The 19071-nt window shown below is 42.6% G+C and overlaps 1 protein-coding gene and 1 long non-coding RNA gene across 6 annotated transcripts in view; one reads left to right on the top strand and one right to left on the bottom strand.

Moving 5' to 3' along the window:
- Positions 1–19071, top strand: part of ARPC2 (actin related protein 2/3 complex subunit 2) — an 870481-nt gene that overhangs the window by 29023 nt on the left and 822387 nt on the right. The window lies entirely within an intron of this gene.
- Positions 1–19071, bottom strand: part of LOC126932457 (uncharacterized) — a 150097-nt gene that overhangs the window by 72756 nt on the left and 58270 nt on the right. For 3 of the 5 annotated variants that reach the window (XR_007718181.1, XR_007718179.1, XR_007718180.1), the window contains one exon: positions 1888–2053. This is a non-coding gene — a long non-coding RNA (uncharacterized LOC126932457). Of the gene's footprint in view, positions 1–1887; positions 2054–5056; positions 5147–5395; positions 5763–19071 lie in introns of those variants that run through there. The other 2 variants (XR_007718183.1, XR_007718182.1) reach the window with 2 other exon arrangements.

The following is a 19071-nucleotide window of genomic DNA, read 5'->3' as shown; positions in this document are numbered from 1 at the left end:
GCTGAGTCATGGCCAGTTTTGCTGATCTCCATTTTTCCTCCTACTACTTTTGCCCCTTTTGTCTGATCCTCATTCCTTGGAACTCAGATATCACAAAATGTCTCCTGGGAACAGATGCAGTGAGGCACTGCTACTCTCTTTCTCTCTCTCTCCCTATCACTCTCTCTCTCTCTCTCTCTCTCACACACACACACACAGGGGAAACCTCATGAAACTTACAGGAAAAAGTGTAAGGTTGGTGCAAAAGTACTTTGTGATTTTTGTCATTCCTTTTAATGGCAAAAAACACCATTACTTTTGCACCAACCTAATAATTGGCATATTCAATTACTTCTCAAGCGACTGATTGCCTAATTTTTTTTCCTTTTAAAAAAATTTACGTTCTATCTCTGGAAAACAATATATAGTTTTGTTTTTAAAATTATTCAAACTGAAAAGTACAAAAAAGTTTAAAAAATCACTCCAGTATTCCATTATTAAGACCACCCTTGTTACTTTTATGTAAGAATGATTCCTGTGATCTCTCAATGTATACTGATAGGCATAATTTTATAACAATGAGATCTTACTGCTGTGTACTTTTTAAAATCAAAAGTATTAAGTTTGTCTGAATTTAGACTAAGAAAAAGATTATTATAAACTTTTAAAAATTCCTAATATAAAAAATGTCACTTTCACACATGAAATATTCATTCCTAAAAGGAGTATTTTTGTTTGGGGTAGGGGGAGAAGCTGCAAAACTTTAAGATGGGAATCATGATATTTTTTAACTCATATATTTTAGACCCTGGCTTTTAGGGCCATGGCTTGTATTTTACACCTGTTTTAAAGCTATGTTCTTCAAAAATAAAATTAGAACCCACCAGATGTTTTAATTATTCTTTACACTCTTGCTTCAACACTTTTGCATCGTGCTTGCTATCTATATAACACTAAGAATCCCTTTCCACTGGGACAATAATCTAGAAAGGGGGAAGAGAAGGAGAGGTTAAGGAAGAGACTGAGAGGATCAGATCTCTAGAGAAAATCCATTTGAAGCAAGGTAGACTGGCTTTCTGCCTAATTCCCCCTTTCTTTTAGCAATAACAGTTTAATAATTAGCTTTAGCCAGATTTCTGGACAATTAGTCCTCCCACCACAACCTGCCCTACACCATTGTGACTTGGAAAAAAAATTAACCCCATTTTAATGGTACTGATCTACTTACATATGTTCTTATAAAATTGCTTTAAGAATGGAGTATAAGTAAGTGTAACACTTAGAAAGCTATGGGGCATGTTTCAGCACCAAACCATCACTGAATTCAAAACAGCATGGGTACACAGGTATTCCAATCTGTACTCACATCTCTCCTAACATATTAGGATGTGCCATAGGATAGGTCAAGGTTGCTTATTAAACTTTCAATCTTGTTCTTTGGCATCCCAAACCCTCTGACCTCTCATACTTCCTACCCCAGGAGAACTTGCCCTTCCATCCACAGCATTTTATCCTGCCATCTTGGTCCCTCAATCTTCCTTCCTCCTTTTCTCCCCTTCCAGTGTGCTCCGCAGAAGTCATGAGCCTGGGCGCTTGCAGCTCCCGCTCAGGAATGCGCTTGCCTTGCTTTCGTCCTTTCTCTTATCAGAGAGGGGTGGGGAAGAGAGAAGATGAGCAAATATTCCGTAAGAGGTGAAAGGCAGGGTCTGTCAGCTCCACTCTGCTGATGATTGGTGTCATGTTGCACTGGCTTTGTGGCTGGGCCCTTGTGAAATGTGGGAATAGTGGTGGGGTGAGGGACAGATTATTTGAAATTTACCATCTCTCTCCTGTTGGTTTTGTTGGTTTCTCTACTCCTAGAAGCAGAGGGAAAAGAGGTGGAAGTTAAATATGTGGTGATGGTACTACCTTTTAATCGGTGTCTCCAAATATCCTCCAGAGCCGATTGTCTCAGCATCGGCAAGCATGAAACGAGGGTCTTTTTAAAGATCATTTTCTTTCTTGGACCGAGGTTTCTTTGTTTGTGATTCTGAGTTCCATTCCTGTGTCTCTGTGGTGGGCCTTGAATAGAGGACTAGAAGGAGAAGAATAAGAAGAAAAGTATATATCAGGTGCTTTTAAAAAAATCAATTCAAACAAAAATTGCAAAAGGGTGTCTGGACAGCTAGGATGACAGTGACCAGAGCCGGAGAGAGGCTCTGCCTGGTAACAGAGCTCTGATTGGCCGGACCTGTACAAGGAATAGGCCTATAGCGACGGCTCTGAGCTGTGCTTCTGCAGGCAGCTGAACTTGGCAGGCCCCAGCAAGCCCTGCAAAGATAGGCTCAAAACAATCCAGAGTACAGACAGCTGCTGGTAAGCAGAAGCTGTGAGTACTGACAGCACTTGGGGTTGTGAGCCTGCCACTTAACTCTACAGCCTACTGCCTCTGCCTCTTGTGGTTGGATTTCTGTCTTCCAGATGATTAACTCTTAGAGACGTGGTCTTACAAACAGTGGTAACAGAGGCAGGGAGTGTCTTTGAAAAACAATTGGCCAGGGAGTCAGGTGCTGGGGTCTAGGTCTATACCAGGCATTAAATACTGTATGTGCATGAACAGGGGACTTACTGTCTGCTTGACACTGTGGTACATGCTCCACAACACCAATCCCTCATACGGCCCAAGGAGATAGAAACAGTTATGATCCCATTTTCCAGACAAGGGAACAGAATCAGGCCCAGCACGCAGTCTGCAACTATTTGGGGGCAGATGTGGACTCTCAACTATCTACCCGTCGACAGCAGTTCAGTGTCGACTGGAAAACAGGCTGCTCTAAGGCAATGATGTCTTCTGGCCAAGTTTGGGCTGAAATTGAAGTATTAGGTGGAGCCAATTGTTCCTCTTATTAAAAATAAAACACTGGGAGAAAATATTGAAAAACGATGACTATTTTGAAGTGAGGAATTAATAGACATTAATTAATAGATATTTGTATTCACAAATTAAGTACTTGAATGCAGTTTAAAATGAAGGGACTGGCCAGGTTTAGTGGCTTATGCCTGTAATCCCAGCACTCTGGGACGCCAAGGCAGGAGGATCACCTGAGGCCAGAAGTTCAAGACTAGCCTTGCCAACATGGTGAAATCCTGTCTCTACTAAAAATACAAAAATTAGCCTGGCATGGTGATGTGTGCCTGTAGTCCAAGCTACTCAGGAGGTTGAGGGAGGAGAATCGCTTGAACCCGGGAGGCAGAGGTTGAAGTGAGCCGAGATCACGCCACTGCACTCCAGCCTGGGTGACAGAGCAAGGCTCCACCTCAAAAAAAAAAAAAAAAAAAAAAAAAAAAAAAAAAAAAGGGACTGTATCTATAAGCATGAAAACATATAGTTCAAAAACATATTGTTTACTGAAAACAAATTGCAAAACAATTCATACAGTGTATTATTCAGCCAAAATTTTAAAACTACAAAGCAATACCATCTATTGTCCGATACATAAAATCTATAATAAGCTAATAAAAACATGGCCTGGAATACTATATATCAAATTATTGACAGTGGTCATCGCTGGAGAGAAAGAAGCAAGACTAGGATGGAGAGGAGGAACAAAATGGTTTTCAACTTTCACTGTGAGATATACTATCCGAAGCCTAAGTGACAAAAAGTGAACATTTTGAATATGAGCAGGGGATATGTGTATCATATTATTCTTCTGTTTTTTTCTGAATTAGAAAAAAATAGGAGGATCTTTCCTGGGGGTGTCTTGATTATGCCATCCTGCTCATGTGATGGCAAGAAACTCATCCATGGTGCTATTGCTCCTAAAGTGTGTGTGCTGTTTTGAAATTAAAAGAAAGCAGGAAAAGTCAAGAGTCCTCTTTTCCAGAGAGAAAAACTTGCAGAACCTGTGGAGTTGTGTCCCCATGCTATTGAAAATCCTTACTCTTCCCTTCCCTTCTCAGCCAGAAAGCAGCCTTTCTTATTTTTTTATTTTTATTTTTTGTACAGGGCTCCCAGTCAGCCTCAAGGGTCTATGTATGCTAATGTGATTGCTGTGTTATTCTAACCACTTCAAAAGTCATGTTCACTTATCTGTGAAAACAAGTTCTCATTCATTGCACCCTATTTGCCCTCATGTCTCAGGAAATAGGGACGGGCAAATCACGTGGCAGGTGGGAAGAAAATAAAGGAATGTTGTACACACACCCTACTCTGAAGACCAGAGTGGAAAGGGAACCTATCTGTGTATCCCAAGGGGGCTGTGAGCAGGAGAGAAAGACCGAAATACAGCAGAGAGATGTGACTTACATGTCCTAATCTCCCCACTCCTAAGGTGAACCCCAAGATTAGAAGGAGGCATAGTGAACATTTTCCAGCTAGATATGGAAGGAACCTGAGAATATTTGGAGGAGGTGACCAGTGACACTGTTTGCTAAACACATCTTTAGGGAGACAGGGAGCATCTTGGAGGAGCCCCACACAGAGCCATATTCAGCATGGCCTGAGTGAGGGCGGAAAGTTTAGCAGCGGAGCAGGAAAGTGACCAGCTAGGCAAGCCTCCAGCAGCACTGCTTGCACTCCATGGCCTGCCTGGGGTGAACAGTGGACCTAAGGATTCATAGGTGCTCCAGAGAGGGACAAGGAGGTACTAAGAGGGCCCTGAGTTAAGAAAAAGATACCACATTGCCCCCAAATGCCACTGGGGACCAGTGGTGCAGAGTGAATCAACTGATGACTGTGATACACCATTCAGTTTGTCCTCTGTCATCAGAATAAATATCAGATATCATCATCGAGGAAAGCACAAAGAAGAGAGAGCTTTTGAGAGCTGTTTACCTAGAATTTAAATTCATCATGTTCACTCTAGTACCTCTTTAAATGCTCAATTCCTGTGAAAACATGTATTGTAACCCAGTGCTCTCACTCTAAAAGCTGTGGTAGAAGGTGTGGAGTTTTAAGTGTGGAAGAGGGTATGTGGTAAATAGAAAAGGTAAATAGAAAGCTTTTTAAAACTCTGGGTCAATGCACACACATATCCACATGCAGAATGCACAAATGAACTCTACGAGGGCTCTGACACTAAGAAACTGGCAGTACCTGGACTACAGATTCAGCAGGAACAAGTCCACAAACTGAGCAGGCGGTTAATGAGCTTAGCATCCATCATCCCTGGCTCGCAGTATGGCCCTGGAATTCTTGGTTGCAATAAAATATAAAAGAGAACCTGAAAAGAAGCTTGGCTATGAGCAAGCAAGGCTTCCTTCATTTGCCTGGTCCCACAGGCTCTCTGTTGCAGTGGCGGCAAGCCCACCCAGATGGGATGTGCTCTGCAACTTCAAGCAGCCCTGTCACCAGTGAGGGTGGCAGCAATGCTCCAGGCCCCTTGGGCAGGGGAGGTAAGAAGCCATGCCATCTGGTCCTGCCCCCCTTGCTAACCTGGGCAGCGGGTGCATTCCTCAGTTCCTTCTGACCCATGGGCTGTCCTGAAGTGAACTCTGCTCAACTCCATCCCCTCTGCTCGCCTGCTCCCTGCAGAGTGAGCCCGCCCCTTGCTGGCTAGGCCTTCCCTGCCTTATTTGGTTTAAATTACTTTTTTGAACTTTGGTCTCATTATTTTTGGACCGTCATTTGGTCTGGAAGATTTTCTTTCCACGGGTTCCTTCTGTTCTTCCTTTTCACCCTCTTGAATGCGCTTCCCAAGGCCTCTTTCTGCAGTTTCTCTTGGGTGGTTTTTATGACCTTCATGCATCTAATCTGAGTAGGGAGAAGCTCCAAGATCATTGTTATCTTCCCCCTTGGAATCCTGCTTGTTTGGTTGTTATGGGAGCTTCTCCGTTTAAAGGGCTGGGGAACTCTGCTTCTCCAGGAGCTTGTGACCCAGCTCCCAGAATGGCCTTTTCCAACACAACATGAGAAACCAGCTTCAGCAGCAACCCTGCAGGGCCACAGCCCATCCTCACTCTCAGAAACAGACCCACAGACCCGTAGATCTGGGGCCGCCCCTCTAGGAATACGCCTAAAGATACCATGGCACTACTTCTTTCTCTCCTCTGGTAGCAAGCGTTTGATTTTGTAGTTGAACTGGTTTGGATGGTTCAGGCTGCAAGTAACAGAATGTATCTCAACTGGCTTGAGCAATTAAGAAAACATTATCTTCCATAACAAAAGTCTATGGGTAGGACAATTCTGAGGCTGGTTCACTGACGTCAACAAGGCCTTGGTTCTTTCTGTCTTCCTGCTCTAGCACCCTCATGTCTAACCCATGGTCCTTGGGTTAGCTAACCTACTGGTGAAACGTGACTACCATAATCTTACCCATTGCTATGGTCTGAGTGTTCGTGTTCCCCCAAATTTCTGTGTTGAAACCTAACCACTAATGTGATAATATTAAAAGGTAGGGCCTTTGGGAAGTGATTCGGTTATGAGGGTGGAGGCTTCATGATTGGGATTAGTGCCTTTAAAAAAGAGGTTCCAGAGGCCTGTCTTTCCCCTTCCACCATGTGAGGACACAGTGAGAAGCACCATCTATTAACTGGGAAGCTGGCTCTCACCAGACATTGAATCTGCCAGTGCCTTGATCGTGGACTTCCTAGATTCCAGAACTGTAAGAAATAAATTTCTGTTGTTTATAAGCTACTTAGTTTATGGTACTTTGCTATAGAAGCCCAAAAGACCAAGACACCCAGACACCACAACATCCAACAGAAAAGAGAGTTCATCTATTCGCACATGAATCCACCTTTCATGGGAACCCCTCCCTGGGATAAGGCCTGCTCTCACATCTTATTGCCCATGCCCAAACCAATTTCTATCAAGAAGAACAGGACCACTGTTGACTCGGATCAACCATAAATAAAGTTCTGGGGTTGAAGATGGGGCTCCTTCTTTCCAGAAGTTCACAGCTTCACAGAGGAAGGCAGAGGCCTGAACCCACCAGTAGGCCTTTTAAAAGAGAGGAAAGGGGGAATGTGCTGATGGACAGACTCACAGCTCTGTCTGCTACCCTGTAAGGGAAAATCCAGATTTCTGCCATACAATTTTTGTCCCTGTATTTCTGATTCACCCTACTTCTCTCCAGTAACTCTGATGTTTTTTGTTTTCTACTGTCTCTCTATTTTTTATGTCTCCCAGGGAGGCAGAATAGTATAGCAATTCAGTACTTGAATTTAGAGTTAATTAATCCTGGATTTGAGACCTAGCTCTACCATTTACTAGCTGGGAACTTTTTTCAAGTTACCTTACCTTATCTCTCTGGATTTTTGTTTTCTCATTCAGAATAGCAAATAATAATAGCAACCACTTATATAGAGATTACTATATACCAACAAGTCTCCTAAGTCTTCACATATATCAACACATTTAAGTTGCAGTGAGATAGATATTCCTACTCCCCACTTTTAAAATGAGAGAGTCTGGGTGCAGTGTCTCATGTCTATAATCCTAGCACTTCAAGAGATCGGGGTGGGAGAATTCCTTGAGCCTAGTAGTTCAAGACCAGCCTGGGCGATGTAGCGAGACTCCATCTCTATGAAAACAAGAAACTTAGCCAGGAGTGGTGTTGCACACCTGTGATTCCAGCTACATGGGAGGCTGTGACAGGAGGATTGCTTGACCCCAGGAGGTTGAGGTTGTAGTGAGCCAGTTAGTGCCACTGCACTTCAGCCTGGGTTAAAGAGCATGACCTAGTCTCAAAAAAAATAAAATAATAAATGAACGAACCATGGCACAGAGAAGTTAAGTGAGCTGCCAAAATCACACAGCTTGTGAGGAGCAAAGCTGTGATCTAACACTATAGAGTCTATGATTCCCAATCACTTCATCACACTGCCTCTTTCCCCCCTCCCCGTGTCAGAAGTTTAAGAGTAGAGATTTAATAGGCAGAAGAAAGAGAAAGGAAAACAGCTCTCTATCTAGTGAGAGAGAGAGAACTTCTGAGAGTAGAGGCCCTCATACTGTCTCTTAATGAAATAGAAAGGCAATCAAAACAGTGCTCATACGCTGAAGATTATTAAGAAGATAACACAGGTCAAACATTTAGCAGAGTGGCTTGTGTTCAACATAAAGTAGCATATACTGTAAATATTAGGTAAGAAATTCTACACAATCACTTCACATGTATACAAGTCAGCCTGGCATATAGTGAGATAATTAAACAGCCCTTTTCTGGTCCTTCTTGGGCCAAATCTCTCACAACTTGTTCTAGAACCTAGCCCATGGTTTACTTACAAAGTATTCCTTTTACTTTCCTAGCTATGAATAGAACAAAGCAAAACCTCTGTGAGTACAAAATTATGTGATCCAGAGCCTCGGCCTGTGTCTACCTGGCTGTGACCTAGAGAGTCCTGTCCAAATCCTTCTCCAGATCTAAGGAAATCCCCCATTGCCATAAACTCATACTGGTCCTACTTCTGTTTCCGCAGCCATACAGTGCTACCTCTCACTTTATTCTCCTTTAAAAATCATGAAATATTTCTAACACAGGATATAAAAAATTCTAGACAACAACTTAAAACACACACATGTGCCACAACCAAAATTTTGAAAAATGTTAACGCTATCATGTATGTTTCAGGCCTTTTAAAAATAAATAAAATACTAAAATACAACTGAAGCCCCATCGCCTTGTTTTCTTCCCCTTTTTGGTAACCCCACACCTAAAGATATGTATCCCACTTCCATGAGTTTTTATATTTTTAGTACATTTTTATACAAAAGCATTTATTATTGTTTTGTGTACCTGGCAACTTTAAAAATAAATGATGTCATACTGTTTATAAGATTCTGCTCCTTGCTTTTTAGTAAATCGATGTTTTTACTTCTTTTGTGTTTTCTCCTTTTATGCTTCTTTTTTAAACCTTTTTTTTCTCCTTACCTGTCTTGTGTTGGATTAATAGAGCTTTAGCTATTCTCTCCACATCAACACCTTTTCACCAATCAGCTTCTGAATTAGATGTTAAATTGTATTTCTTATATTTTAATGGTTACTGATAAATTGTTAAATATACATATATACAGTCTTGCATCACTTAACAACAGGAATATGTTTGAGAAATGTCTCATCAGGTAATTTCGTCATTGTGCAAACATCATAGAGTGTACTTACACAACCCTAGATGGTATCGCTGACTACACATCTAGGCTATATGGTATAGTTTATTGCTCCTGGGTTACAAACCTGTACAGCATGTTTTGGTAATGAATACTGTAGAAAACTCTAAGTATTTGTGTATCTAAACATATTTAAATAGAGAAAAGGTATGGGAAAAATATGGTATTATAATCTTCTGGGACCACCATCATATATGTAGTCCATCATTGACCAAAATACTGTGCAGTGCATGACCTCACAAAAATTTTTACTAAGTTCTAAGTTTATTCATAATTTCTAGAATCCTCTTAAAACAGGAATCTTAGTATGTTTTAACTAGTTTATTGAGCACTCCCTACCACCAACGTTCTTTGATGCTATTGTCTAGACTTTTAGCTCCATTTTTAATACAAAATTTATTTTTAGAAGTTAGTAGTTAATGCACTTTTACTGAACTACTTTACAACTTTTTCTCTCTTGCTCCCAATTGTTCCCTCTGATTTCACTTTTCTCTTTTTTGAACTAAATGCAAGAACCTGGGAGCAGTAAATTTTCTTAGTCCTTTTGTAACTTAATGTATCCTTATTTTGCCCTCACAATTGAATAGTTTAGCTGGGATGAAATTCTAGGTTGACTTTTTTTCTTACTACTATGAAGATATCAACTAATCTGTAATGGGGGGTCTAATCTAGCTGAAGATCATTCTTTTGTCAATATAATCGTTAATCCTTTATGAGCAAGCTGTCTTTTCCTTCTGGTAGCTTCTAACATGCATTTATTTTTATTATTCATGTTCTACAGTTTCACTACAGTGTAAATAGATGTGGTTTTATTTTCATTTGTTCTGTTTGCATTTTATATGAACTTTCACCAAAAGATTCACGATTTCAATTCTGGAAACTTACATCATTCTCTATTTTTCCTGGAAGTCCTAATCGGATGCATATTGGAGTCTCTCAATCCATTTCTATTCCCCTTAACTTCCCATACAAACATTAATGTTTGTATGCGTACATACGTATAATTTTTCTTTTTGTCTATATTTTGTTTATATTCCTGAGTTCTGTTTTCCCATTGTAACAGATCTTCCAGAGAAACAGAACCATTATGGTGTGTACATATATAGAGAGAGATTTGTTATAAGGAATTGTCTGACACAATTAGGGAGACTTTTAAGTCCAAATCTGCAGTGTGGGCCAGCAGGCTTGAGATCCAGGAAAGCTGATGGTGCAAATGAAGTCCTATTAAGTGATCCGCTGGAGAATCTCCTCTTACGTGGGAGAAGATTGGCTTTTGTTCTCTTCAGTCCTACTCATCTGATTTGATGAGACCTGCTCATGTTATGGAAGGTAATCTGCTTTATTCTGCCAACTGAAATGTTCATATCACCCAAAAATATCCACACAGAAACACCCAGAATAATGTTTGACCAAATATCTGGGCAACCCACAGCCCAGTCAAATTGCCACATAAAATTAATTATCACTGCCATTTAAATACTCTCTTTATGGTTTGGCTCTAAACTCTACTTCAGAGTTTACTCCATTTATTGAGTATTTTTTAAAATAGCAATTTTTAGTACATAATTTACTACTGTTACTATAAATATTCTCTTATATAGATTTAATTTTTGCTTTTTGTGTTTCATGATTTCTTGTTTTATCTTTTAATTTTTTATTATACTTTATCTCTGTGACAATCCTAAAGACTTCATTTTAAATCATTTTCAGATTGTACTATCATTTTCATTTAATCTGAAGTGAATTTATTTTCCCACATTTTATTTTGTTAAGTGCTTGTCTTATGGTTAATATTCCTCATGTGTCTCAGATTTTGGTTTTATAGGTTCATGTTCTATGAGTTCACTTCAAGTTATATATGGGCAGTTTGGGATTTCTATCTTGGTGTGATATTAGGAATATCAGATTTAATCTCTGTATTAGTCCATTTTCACACTGCTGATAAAGATATACCTGGGACTGGGTAATTTACAGAGAAAAAGAGGTTTAACGGACTCCAAGTTCCCTGTGGCTGAGCAGGCCTCACAATTATGGTGAAAGACGAAGGAAGAACAAAGGGACTTCGCACATGGCGGCCGGCAAGAGAAAAATTAGAACCAAGCAAAAATGGCTTCCCATTATAAAACCATCAGATCTCCTGAAACTTATTCACTAGCACTAACAATATGAGGGAAAACACACCCATGATTCAATTACCTCCCACCAGGTCCCTCGTGCAACATGTGGGAATTATGGGAGCTACAATTCAAGATGAGATTTGGGTGGGGACACATGAAACCATATCAGTCTCTAAGCTAGCAGGTGCCTTGACCTAGGCCTTCCCTCAGGGGCTGTGCTCCACCTTCTTCTGCCTTGCTAGACATGCGGTTTTATGTAAGCCATAGATTCATATTGCAGCATCTTTCCCCAGCCTCTTCATGACTTGACAGCAAAAGCAGATAGATGGGGATTTCTAATTTTAAACTAACAATTTTAAACTAACAGAACTGCATATGCAGCTGCCTCTGCCTACTTTTTTGACCCATGGCCCCACAGGCCTGGAGATTTAACTACATTGACATGACTTGTATTTTACTCATCACTGTGATGGGTCAAAAGCAGAGTAAAGGCCTCAAAGTGTGAAGTGACAACATGGTTTTGACTAAAATTCTCCCATTTCTATTCACTGTCTATTGTTACAGCTTCTGTAATGTGTTCTCTTCATATTCCCAGCAATCTCTGGAGGCTTCCGATAAAAACAGCGTCTTTAATTGCCCCCCTTTTCCAGTCAGGTCCCCAATAAGAAACAGATGTTATACTCAAATGGGGTAATTGAGGAGAGTTTACTAAAGGGACTGCTTGCAAAGATGTAGTCAAGCTAAGAGAAATTGGAAAGGATTGGTGAAGCTCCCAAGCCAACAACAACAGGCCTAGTAGAGAACTATCACTGTACCATAGGAGAGAGCTACCTGGCAAGAGTGCTAGCCTTTGATAGAGGAACATGGTCCACTACTGAACCTTAACTTGGTAAAGAGAGAGACAAAGGAGTAAATACTCCCAACTCCTTCTCCTGCCCTTTGATCCTCTGCTTCCCATTGGCTGAACTCAACAGGAAATCAAGGGACCCCTTAACATAGTCAAGAAAGGTCAGCCTCTCAGGGCACAGAGTAGGGCAAGGAGTGGATCTGGGTGTGGTAAAGAGAGAACACCCAGAATATAGAATAGCCCAAGACTACATTTCTCAGGTCACTTCCATCTTAACAATACAGAAATAAATCATCTTCTTTTTCCACTTCTCCTCTGTAGCTAATGCCTTTTTTACTTTTTTTTTTTTTTTAATTTCATAGGTCATTTCTTGAAAGAGTTGTCTAAAGGCACCGTTCGCGCTTTATTCTTATTTGCTACTCAACCTACTGTTGTTCAGTTTCTGACTTTATAACCCCCTGAAGTTTCTCTCCAGGAGGTTACTGATTTCTTGCTGAATTATAAACCCAATCCAAACTTTTGGATTCTTATCAACTGCATCAAGGCACTCCTTGCCTGAAGCCTCCTCCCCTCTTGATCTGTGTGTGACCACTTTCTCTCAGTTCCCCTCTCTTGAAACTGCAGAGGCAGCATGTAAGAGGAGCAGCTACCTGGGCTGAACTAAGACCTGAAGGCCCTAAGGGAATGAGGCTAGTGATAGCCAGAGGTGTAGTGTAGGGCCCAGGGTGGGGAGCATGTCCCAACAGAGGAAACAGCACATGTGGTATCCATTGCTTCTTATTTGTCATCAGTGGCTGCATGGTTGACCACCAAACTCTACAGGGTCACTCTGAAGAATGGAAAAAGCTGAAGTGGTCTAGAAGGAATGGGATTTTCTATAGGAAAGACATAAAGAAAACTTGACAGAGGTATCTGTTTTTAAAAATACATAAATCTTGGCCTTGGCCAACACTCATTTGGTGTGACCCTTTCACCCAAGACCACTTCTTCATCCCACTAGAGCCTCAGTTCTCAGCACTGAGCAATATCAGCTGACAGCCTTTCATCCAGCAGGACAACAGAACTGTGGGGCCCCCAGCAGAGACAGGGCTGTCAGTGAGGCCTGTCCTGGTGGGCTGTCATCCCACATGGAGAGGTGAGAAAAGTAGGGTGGAAGAGGAAGTGGTGCTGAAGACTGAGGAGGCAGGTGGAATTCAAACTTGGTCTTTTTTTTCTTTTCCAAATTAAAGAGATGTTTTCTCTGCCACAACTTCTGGGCCCTGATACAGCAATAAGTCAAACACCAGCATTCATCCCCTTGCAAATGGGAACCACCTCCCCACCTTGGAGCACAGACAGATTGCAATTGAGAGGCCCAGTGGAAAAAGCTGAGTATGGCTGGGCAGCCTCACACAGGCCTTTGCCTCTAGATCCCCTTGAGCTCCCTTCCCAAGAGTCCTTGACAAATATGCAGGGCTAAGAGGCTGTCCAAGGAATGCAGCCGTCTCAGCCACTCATTACCAAGGCTCAAAACCACAGGGGCAGGAAGAGCAGACAGAGCTGGGTAGGATCCGTCTCTGGTGAGGTTTGGAAATAGGAGATACCCCTGACTGGCAGGCTGAATTGATGTGGTCTGGCCTAGGGGGAAGGGGATGGACAGAATGACCATCACCACTCTCAGCCAGCCCAGTGGGTCTATGAAAAGAGACATTTGATTCATTCTCGGGCTCTACCCAAGTGACTCTGAAATATTCCTAGACAGTTGCCAGGACAGTCAATAGTGGGTGAAACAAAGACCCAGAAGCCAAAATTCTGGGCGTCCGAGCTGCTTCCTTCAACCTTCTTTAAGTGTTTTCCTTTATGTTTGTTCCTTTATGGCTTGTTCCCCTTCTCTGATAAACTGCAAGACCCCTGAGGTCAGAGGTGCTTTCCTCCCTGCCCACTCCTTCCCCCTTTTGCTTTCTTTCTCCTGCAAACCAATGCTAGGACACCTTAAAAAGAAGAATTCCTGATGGACTCAAGATGATTTATCTAATTTGCAACTGGTCAGCCACAGGGCTACGGAGAGGGTGAGCAAGATTGGGGCTGGCAAGAATGATGAGAAGGAAAAAACCTGGAACCATGATTACTCATTCATGGTCTTCCAGTTTATACTCTATTCTGATGACCAAGAAAGAGAAAAAGAATTAGTAAAAAAGAAAAATATATATAGACAGACTGCCCTCCCAGACACAGAAAAATGATTTTCTTACCTGTAAGAAAATTCCACCAAACATGAAGATTAAACGGGGACCTAAAATCTGATACCTACCAGTATCTGGACACACCTGGATCCTGTGGAGGTGGCTCTGTGCAGGCAGACAAGTTGGAGGGGCAGATGGAATTAGTCAAGTAGGGAGAGTCAAAGAGAGTAAGCCAGGAAAGCCCTCCCGCAGGAAGAATTTTGAGTAAGGATTTGTGAATGAGAAATCCAGAATAAAAAGAGGCAGGTACTGTTCTCTACAGAGAATTGTGGTCAGAAGCGGATATTCGCATGAGGGCTGGTCATGCAGACAAGGACTAGGAAACATTCTAGGAGAGCCCAAAAATAAGGGGAAGTGGGCGCATAGTGAAATGGGGCTGGGGGAGTGAGGTGATGGAGAGACGCTGTCCTAAAAGCTCAAGCTGGATTGAGTACAAGGGGACATTGGGAGCCAAGTCAGAGATCCACCCCAGCATCTCTGGAGGTCTGTAAGAAGCTGTGGTCTCTCTCTTCTCTCAAGGAGAATCACAGGAGCTCTGATGCCTCAGAATTTCCCATGCAGGCAGATCAAGGGGAGAAGGAGAGATGCTTTCTCCAAAGAGCTCAAGAGGAGTCAGGAGAAGGTGGGATTAGCAGCCAGCAGGCAAAGGCATGCACCTCTGGTAACGCCTTTAGAGAGATCTTCCTTTCTCCTGGGGTGGGTGCGGGGAGGTTGGGATGGATATAAAGAGGCCTGATGGAAAGTCTGTGGATTTACATCAAGTGTGAGGGGAAGGACACTGGAAAGGACAGCAGTACAGGAAAGTCAACATGTCATCGGCCTTCACTGTACTGGCCACCCCGGACTGAGGCTTGTCCATGTTGTTTTTTGTTTGTCCTACACCCACAGCACAGATGTCCCATTGTGTGGAGGAAGCTCATTTCAAGTCCATCTTCAGTCAACTAAAGTTCAACAAATGATTTCAAGTCCGTATTCAGTCAACTTCAGAGGACTAAAGTTCAACAAATGATTTTTCAATGCCTATCTCAAGCCAGGCACGGGTTTGTTACTGGAAAGCAACACAGGATGTTAACAGAATGGATGTTTCTGCCCTAGAAGAAATGTCTGCATTCTACAAAGAAAAATGGCAGCCAGCCACCATGGCTCACGCCTGTAATCCCAACACTTTGGGAGGCAAAGTCAGGAGGATCGTTTAAGGCAAGGAGTTCAAGAACATCCTGGGCAACATAGCAAAACCTGATTTCTACAAACAATTTTTAAAACATAGCCAGGCATGGTGGTTTGCGCCTATAATCCTAGCTACTCAGGAGGCTGAAGCAGGACGATTGCTTAAGCCCAGGAGTTGGAGGTTACCGTGAGCTATGATTGCACCACTGCACTCCAGCCTAAAGCTAGGCAACAGAGTGAGATTCTGTCTTTAAAAAAATAATAATAATGTTTAAAAAAAGGAAAAATGGAAACCAAACAAGTAAACAAATAGGCATAATCATTTAGTTGCTACTAAATACTCTGAAGAAGATAAAATACCCAGGCCAGGCCGGGCACGTGGCTCACACCTGTAACCCCAGCACTTTGGGATGCCAAGGACGGTGGATCATGAGGTCAAGAGTTCGAGACCATCCTGACCAACATGGTGAAACCCGTCTCTACTAAAAATACAAAAATTAGCTGGGCATGGTGGCGGGCACCTGTAGTCTCAGCTACTCAGGAGGCTGAGGCAGGAGAATCGCTTGAACCCAGGAGGCAGAGGTTGCAGTGAGCCAAGATGGCACCACTGCACTCCAGCCTGGTGACAGAATGAGACTCCATCTCAAAAAAAAAAAAAAAAAAAAAAAAATATATATATATATATATATATATATATATATATATATATATATCTCCAGGCCAAAGAGGGAAGGAAGTGGCATGCTAGAGAGTGACTGGCAGTACCAGGAGGTGAGCAAAGCCCCCTGGGAGGACTGGATGTCAGTGCTGGGAGAAGAATGGCAGCAAGGGGCAGCCCAGGGGAGAGGTAGGGGGAGTGTCTCCCCAGCAGAAGGGAGAAGCACACTCAATGACCAAAACTGGTGCTGGTGTTTCAGGAAAGGGGTCCTGATTCAGACCCCAAGAAAGGGTTCCTGGATCTCAAACAAGAAAGAATTCAGGGCAAGTCCATACAGTAAAGTGAAAGCAAGTTTATTAAGAAAGTAGAAGAATCAAAGAATAGCTACTCCATAGACAGAGCAGCCCCGAAGTCTGCTAGCTGCCATTTTATGGTTATTTCTTGATTATATGCTAAACAAAAGGTGTTTGTTGCCTTCCATTTTTAGACCATATAGGGTGACTTTCTGACATTGCCATGGCATCTATAAAGTGTCATGGTGCTGGTGGGAGCATAGCAATGAGGACGATCAGCGGTCACTCTCGCCACCATATTGACTTTAGTGGGTTTTAGCCGGCTCCTTTACTGCAACCTGTTTTATTAGCAAGGTCTTTATGATCCGTATTTTGTGCTGACCTCTTATTCATCCTGTGACTTAGAGTGCCTAACCCTCTGGGAATGCAGCCCGGTAGGTCTTAGCCTTATTTTACCCAGCTCCTATTTAAGATGGAGTTGCTGTGGTTCAAATGCCTCTGACACTGGGGCTTATAAAAAGAAAACTAATAAGATATTCAATGTTCAGAGTGAGGGCTGTGGCTATAATGTCACACCCACAGACAGAAGAGAGGAAAGAAAAGTAAGCTATTGAATGTTTAAGTGGGTCTTAACAGAGGCCAAGATAGAGAGAGACAAAAAGAAATGGGCAGCAGGAGAGCAGCATGTCTCCTATGTGTGTGTGTCTGTGTGTCTGTGTGGGTGTGTGTATGCATGCATGCAACTCTCATAGTTAATTGGTTTGTGCCCATGGAGTCGGTAAGAGTGCAGCCACTAAGCTCATGTCTGAACACTGCTATAGGGAGCTGGGCAGAGGCTGAATCTGTCTCCAGGAAAGTAATTTAGAGGAGTGGAGAGAAAAGCTCTGTGAGCCAGCGCCTGGGGCCTCTCCACTCTCTGGGACAGCTGCCCGTGTTTTCAGGGTCTGTCTTTCCACAAGATGGTCAGAGCCTCGGGCACAGGGCTGTGCTCAGTACGTCTACAATAGCCACATCAAGCAAAAGCAGAGATTTTCTTTGCACCTCAACCTTTATTATTGTTTCAAGTCAAAGAAATAGGGAGATGGCTGGCACTGAACACTGGACTAATTTCCAAGATTTGTGGGTTCCAGGCCTGGCTGTCCCACTAACTCTCATATTACTTTCCCTCTATGGGTTTTACTTTCCCTATATAAAAATTAGGAGACTGGATGCTGATTTCTAAGGGATTTTCCAGCTCTGATAGTTTCATAAATATAGGAAGTTCATAATAAGAGATACATGGGAACTCTAAGCAGCTACAGCATAGCAACATCAAAAATCAAATGGACCAGGGAGATGAGCTACATTGGTTCAGGAAGTATCTGGCTCAAAGTAGCAGAAAATGTAACAAAGAATGGCTTAAGCTAAAAGGGTGTTATTTTCTCTTAGAATAACAACTGAATAGGTATAACCTGGAGTCTATCCTAGGTAGGAAAGAAGTGAAGTTTGGTTAGGGGTGACTGGTTATCAGCTAATGCACTTGGGGGATAAGAAAAACATGATGACCTTCAGGGGCATATGGCAAGCAAGGGAGAGAGGGCCAAAGAAGACCAGTGTGGTCTTTGCAGGGATTCAGTGGTTACCATTTAGAGGAAGAGTTTGGGGAGACAAAATCACCTGCAGGTGGCCTTGAGACAGGGTTGTTGAAGTGCAATGAGGAAAAAGAGGAAACCAATCTCATCTGAACTTTGATCCTTTCTTAGCATCCCTTACAGATCACAAACTCCTATTTTTATTTTATTTTATTTTATTCTTGGGAGAGATGGGGTCCCGCTATGCTGACCAGGCTGGTCTCCAATTCCTAGCTTCAAGCAATCCTCCTGCCTGAGCCTCCCAAAGTGCTGGGATTATGGGTGTGCCAAGACAACCACAAACTCAATCATCCCCACTTAACCCTCTTCTGCCTTTCCCAAAAGATACATCTAGAACATTAATAGAAGAGGTAGCAGAGGTGAGAACGCAGCAGCACAGACACCAATACCAGCCTGACCTGAGTGGACAGTAACCGGCCTGCAAATGGCAAAGCTGGGAAGGAAAGGAGGCTGGTGGCATTGCAAGTCTGTATCTCAAAAAAGGAGGCATTGGGTTGGCAACATTGCCAATGGGCTAGAAGCAAGAGTGAGAGCCAGAAGAATCTACCCTACTATTTGCCAGGTATACCACAGAAGCCAAGTAAACTGCTTCTTTCCTGGGGAGGGTCTCTGTGCTCCAAGGACCGCACTCATCCTAGCAACAGGAAGCTCTTTAGTGCCAGCCTGTCCCAATGGACTTCAATGGCTATATCTCCTGTTAATGCCTTTTTCGTTTTGCTCTCTCAAGATCTTAACTACAACTGCCCCTATCACTCCAAATGAGATCACAATTTTTGCGAGACCTGCAAACAGGACAGCTTTAGAGTGTACCCAAAATACAAGGATATAGAATCAAATTCCATGAACCCCTATAAATCATGAGACTACTGGAATGAAAGCCCCATGGGGGCTAGACTTTGCTGTTTTCCCACTGATGATTCTTGAGTGATAAGAACCAGGCCTGGCACATAGTAGGTACCTACTATGTGTGTTGAATATGAGCAGCTGTGTCAAAGAGCTGCTCCAGCACTGCACCCAGTAACATCCCTCCCTGCCAGTCATCAATGACCTTGCCAAAGACCAGGTTCTT

The sequence above is a fragment of the Macaca thibetana genome, chromosome 12 (genome assembly GCF_024542745.1).
Source record: "Macaca thibetana thibetana isolate TM-01 chromosome 12, ASM2454274v1, whole genome shotgun sequence".
Taxonomy (NCBI): domain Eukaryota; kingdom Metazoa; phylum Chordata; class Mammalia; order Primates; family Cercopithecidae; genus Macaca; species Macaca thibetana.
Note: the sequence above shows the minus strand (reverse complement) of the source record. Positions and strands in the feature narration are given on the sequence as shown.